Source organism: Scyliorhinus torazame, chromosome 12, assembly GCF_047496885.1.
Source record: "Scyliorhinus torazame isolate Kashiwa2021f chromosome 12, sScyTor2.1, whole genome shotgun sequence".
Taxonomy (NCBI): domain Eukaryota; kingdom Metazoa; phylum Chordata; class Chondrichthyes; order Carcharhiniformes; family Scyliorhinidae; genus Scyliorhinus; species Scyliorhinus torazame.
Window position 1 is genome coordinate 227,034,223 of NC_092718.1, and position 5,265 is coordinate 227,039,487.

Consider the following 5,265-nt stretch of genomic DNA (forward strand, 5'->3'; position numbering starts at 1 on the left):
CAGCTGTACAAAACTCTGGTGCGGCCGCATTTGGAGTATTGTGTGCAATTCTGGTCGCCGCATTATAGGAAGGATGTGGAAGCATTGGAAAGGGTGCAGAGGAGATTTACCAGAATGTTGCCTGGTATGGAGGGAAGATCTTATGAGGAAAGGCTGAGGGACTTGAGGCTGTTATCGTTAGAGAGAAGAAGGTTAAGAGGTGACTTAATTGAGGCATACAAGATGATCAGAGGATTGGATAGGGTGGACAGTGAGAGCCTTTTTCCTCGGATGGTGATGTCTAGCACGAGGGGACATAGCTTTAAATTGAGGGGTGATAGATATAAGACAGATGTCAGAGGTAGGTTCTTTACTCAGAGAGTAGTAAGGGCGTGGAATGCCCTGCCTGCAACAGTAGTGGACTCGCCAACACTAAGGGTATTCAAATGGTCATTGGATAGACATATGGACGATAAGGGAATAGTGTAGATGGGCTTTCGAGTGGTTTCACAGGTCGGCGCAACGTCGAGGGCTGAAGGGCCTGTACTGCGCTGTAATGTTCTATGAGCTTTCCCCAGCCCTTCAGAACTTTGGGCGGCACGGTAGCACAGTTGCTTCACAGCTCCAGGGTCCCAGGTTCGATTCCCCGCTGGGTCACTGTCTGTGTGGAGTCTGCACATCCTCCCCGTGTGTGCGTGGTTTCCTCCGGGTGCTCCAGTTTCCTCCCACAGTCCAAAGATGTGCAGGTTAGGTGGATTGGCCATGATAAATTGTCATTAGTGTCCAAAAAGGTTGGGTGGGGTTACTGGGATAGGGTGGAGCGGTGGGCTTGGGTAAGGTGCTCTTTCCAAGGGCCGGGGCAGATTCGATGGGCCGAATGGCCTCCTTCTGCATTGTAAATTCTCTGATTCAGACAGAGACTTAAGGGGGTTACTGACCTGCGGCTGTCAGTTTCACATTCAAGAAATCTCTTTCCCAGCTCTGATGGCTGTCTGTGCCTTTTTAACTAGGATGTCTTCACAGATTTAGCTAAAATGCCTCTTAAAATCATCTGGCAAAGAGAGACAGAGAGATTCACCGACACCTTTCAGCTGAACTTACTTCACAGAACTAGAGCTCTTCAGAAGACGCACCTTTCTTCTGGAATTTTCTGAATGGCAGCACCAATCACAGGCAATAATAGGAGACGGTTGAGGATTCTACATTCACCGATAGGCCTATCAAATCAACATCATAGGTTCTGCCACAAAACCTAAATCGACGTCTTGTCCATCAGAACAGGGGATTTCAGTGTCCAAACACTGTAATTTAAACAGAAATCCCAAAGCGTGCAATAAGGTTGTCGCAGCTAACCAGAAGACAGTAGATCTAAGCAGGCAGCAGGACGGGGATAAAAAGGAAACACAGGACATACAAAAGGTTTCACAAAAATGTCCTAACATTATAAATAAACAGTAATTGTGTTCACATTTACAAACCTGCAGACTGTAATTATTGGGCAGCCAAGGGCCAAAGTCCTTGGTTATTCTTTACAAGAATTATTGATTAATTCACTTGTGCTGTGACTCCGGGACACATGGGGCAGGGTGTTGTAACAATACAAAAAGGGAATCTTACAGCATCCACCACAATGAACTATATTTTGCTGGCACATATTTTTATTCATTCCAGTTTACTTTCATAACGGCCCACCCCCTTTCAAATCTGAACAATTTCAGATTTTACATGTAATTTCTCCAAGTGAATGTAGCACCGAAAGCAGTGACGCTTTTAACTCAGCTGTGATACCAACTCTTCCCGGTATCTTCATATTTACACGGGGGTAACAGTCCTTTGGAGCAAAGTTTGTGTTTCCGTGAAGTGTGAAATAATCCATTTGAAATTTCATTTCTGAAGATTCTGTTGTCATTTATTGTGTGTCTTAGATGAGGTTCCTTTTGGTCAGGAGGCCGGCAGGAGTAAGGCTGTTGGTAAACTTTAACATTTATTGAACATTCTACTAACTATGCACAGTACAGGGTTAGCACAAGGCTTTACATAGAACTATCTCTCATCAGACTTTGTTGGCATATGATCACAAATGAAAAAGACTGTCCACTTACATATTGAGCATTAACCCTTTAAAGTATTGGAGGGGGCGGAAGGGAGACAGCAAAGTTGGGACCACAACCAGTTCAGCCAGAATTCAGACTCGAAGAGCTGACACCTAACAATAATAATAATCTTTATTATTGTCATAAGTAGGCTTACATTAACACTGCAATGAAGTTACTGTGAAAATCCCCTAGTCGCCACATTCCGGCGCCTGTTCGGTTACACAGAGGGAGAATTCAGAATGTCCAAATTACCTAACAGCACGTCTTTCGGGACTTGTGGGAGGAAACCGGAGCACCCGGAGGAAACCCACGCAGACACGGGGAGAACGTGCAGACTTCGCAGAGACAGTGATCCAGCGGGGAATCGAACCTGGGACCCTGGAGCTGTGAAGCAACAGTGTTAACCACTGTGCTAATGTCTATTGTGCCGAGATGGATGTCTCAAATCTAGAAGGAGAGAGAGACACGAGTGATTGGACTGGGACCTTGCAGGGGTGGGGAAGGGAGGGCTTTGGGGCTGGGGTGGGGCCGGGACAGAGTATGTGGTGGGACGGGGTTTGGGGTGGAGGTGGGGAAGGGGTTTAGGGTTGAATGGGGTTTGGTCTGGAGGTGGGGAAGGGATTTACGGTGGGACGGGGTTTGGGCTGGGGAAGGGGTTTACGGTGGGACGGGTTTTGGGCTGGGGGTGGGGGTTTAGGGTGGGAAGGGGTTTGGGGTGGAGGTGGGGTGGGGAAGGGGTTTAGGGTTGGACGGGGTTTGGGCTGGGGTGGGGGTTTAGGGTGGGACGGGGTGGGGGTGGGGGAAGGGGTTTAGGGTGGGACGGGGTTTGGGCTGGGGGTGGGGAAGGGGTTTAGGGTTGAATGGGGTTTGGTCTGGAGGTGGGGAAGGGATTTACGGTGGGACGGGGTTTGGGCTGGGGAAGGGGTTTACGGTGGGACGGGTTTTGGGCTGGGGGTGGGGGTTTAGGGTGGGAAGGGGTTTGGGGTGGAGGTGGGGTGGGGAAGGGGTTTAGGGTTGGACGGGGTTTGGGCTGGGGTGGGGGTTTAGGGTGGGACGGGGTGGGGGTGGGGGAAGGGGTTTAGGGTGGGACGGGGTTTGGACTGGGGGCGGGGAAGGGGTTTACGGTGGGACGGGTTTTGGGCTGGGGGTGGGGGTTTAGGGTGGGAAGGGGTTTGGGGTGGAGGTGGGGTGGGGAAGGGGTTTAGGGTTGGACGGGGTTTGGGCTGGGGTGGGGGTTTAGGGTGGGACGGGGTGGGGGTGGGGGAAGGGGTTTAGGGTGGGACGGGGTTTGGGCTGGGGGTGGGGAAGGGGTTTGGGCTGGGGGTGGGGGTTTAGGGTGGGAAGGGGTTTGGGGTGGAGGTGGGGGTGGGGAAGGGGTTTACGGTGGGACGGGTTTTGGGCTGGGGGTGGGGAAGGGGTTTGGGCTGGGGGTGGGGGTTTAGGGTGGGAAGGGGTTTGGGGTGGAGGTGGGGGTGGGGAAGGGGTTTAGGGTTGGACGGGGTTTGGGCTGGGGGTGGGGAAGGGGTTCAGGGTTGGATGGGGTTTGGGCTGGGGATGGGGAAGGGGTTTGGGCTGGGGGTTTAGGGTGGGAAGGGGTTTGGGGTGGAGGTGGGGGTGGGGAAGGGGTTTATGGTGGGACGGGGTTTGGGGTGGGGGTGGGGAAAGGGTTTACGGTGGGACGGGGTTTGGGCTGGGGGTGGGGAAGGGGTTTGCGGTGGGACGAGGTTTGGGCTGGGGGTGGGGAAGGGGTTTAGGGTTGGATGGGGTTTGGGCTGGGTGGGGAAGGGGTTTGCGGTGGGACGAGGTTTGGGGTGGGGGTGGGGAAAGGGTTGACGGTGGGAAGGGGTTTGTGCTGGGGGTGGGGAAGGGGTTTACGGTGGGACGGGGTTTGGGCTGGGGGTGGGGAAGGGGTTTAGGGTTGGATGGGGTTTGGGCTGGGTGGGGAAGGGGTTTGCGGTGGGACGAGGTTTGGGGTGGGGGTGGGGAAGGGGTTTACGGTGGGACGGGGTTTGGGCTGGGGGTGGGGAAGGGGTTTAGGGTTGGATGGGGTTTGGGCTGGGTGGGGAAGGGGTTTGCGGTGGGACGAGGTTTGGGCTGGGGGTGGGGAAAGGGTTGACGGTGGGACGGGGTTTGGGATGGGGGTTCATAGCTGGCGTGGTCACAGCAATGGTGTTTGGGTGTCTCTGACAGAGCACCGTGGTGTCAGTGGAATACACAATGTCCACTTGGCAGAAAGATGTAATATCCAATCTGTGGGCTTTTATACAGGTGGATTCCAGAAATGGCTCCAACTCCTCCAAATGGGGGAGAATGTGATTTGCTGTCCTGGTCGGCAGTCAAAGGGTTAAAGAGATGAGATCAACCGAGAAAACCCTCATCAACCACAGTCAGCCCCGGGCAGGAGCTTGAACAAAGCCTCCGAGGGCAGCACGGTGGCGCAGTGGTTAGCACTGCTGCCTCATGGTCCCGAGGTCCCAGGTTCGATCCCGGCACTGGGTAACTGTCCCGTGTGGAGTTTGCACATTCTCCCCATGTCTGCGTGGGTCTCACCCCCACAACCCAAATATGTGCAGGGTAGGTGGATTGGCCAGGCTAAATTACCCCTTAATTGGGAAAATGAATTGGGTCTCAACATTTTTTTTAAAAAAACAAAGTCACCTTCACACACACAGGGCGAGGGATGACTTCATCTAACTTCACTATTCAAAGCAAGTCTTCCAACATGAGGTTAGAAAGACTCTGAACAGCAGAGAAAGGGTTAATACTGACCCGCTCTTTCTGTTCCACAGGCAACTGCATCAAGGCAGGGGCAAAAAACTCACCAAACACCTGGCAAAATATCTTGGGGCAACGGAGTCTGTTTAAAGGTAAAAATAATCTTTTCCCTGGTCTCTAATACTCACGGCCACATTGGAACTTGCTGCCCTTCCGTCTCTCCCTCGGACTGTGGCACATCCTCCGTCACGGACATCACTCCGTTTCCTGTGTACTTAGATTGTTTGTATCTCTCCCTCACCTCATGGTCATACAGCCATTCACAAATAGGGCTCACTAGATAAGGACCAATGCAGTGCAGTGTACATGGTCAATACACCTGGGGTGAGCTAGGATGCAGTGGCCACATGGACAGCAGCCCAGGTACAGCACACACAACCACCAGTTGCTCTGTGTGGAGTCATTTCGATCCAGA

At 52.8% G+C, this 5,265-nt stretch overlaps 1 protein-coding gene across 1 annotated transcript in view; it reads right to left on the reverse strand.

Moving 5' to 3' along the window:
• Positions 1–1,619: 1,619 nt before the first annotated feature.
• Positions 1,620–5,265, reverse strand: part of smyd4 (SET and MYND domain containing 4) — an 83,847-nt gene continuing 80,201 nt past the window's right edge. The window contains 1 exon segment of the mRNA XM_072470151.1: positions 1,620–5,265. This exon segment is cut by the window's right edge and continues 309 nt beyond it. The gene's annotated coding sequence lies outside the window, so the exon portion shown is untranslated.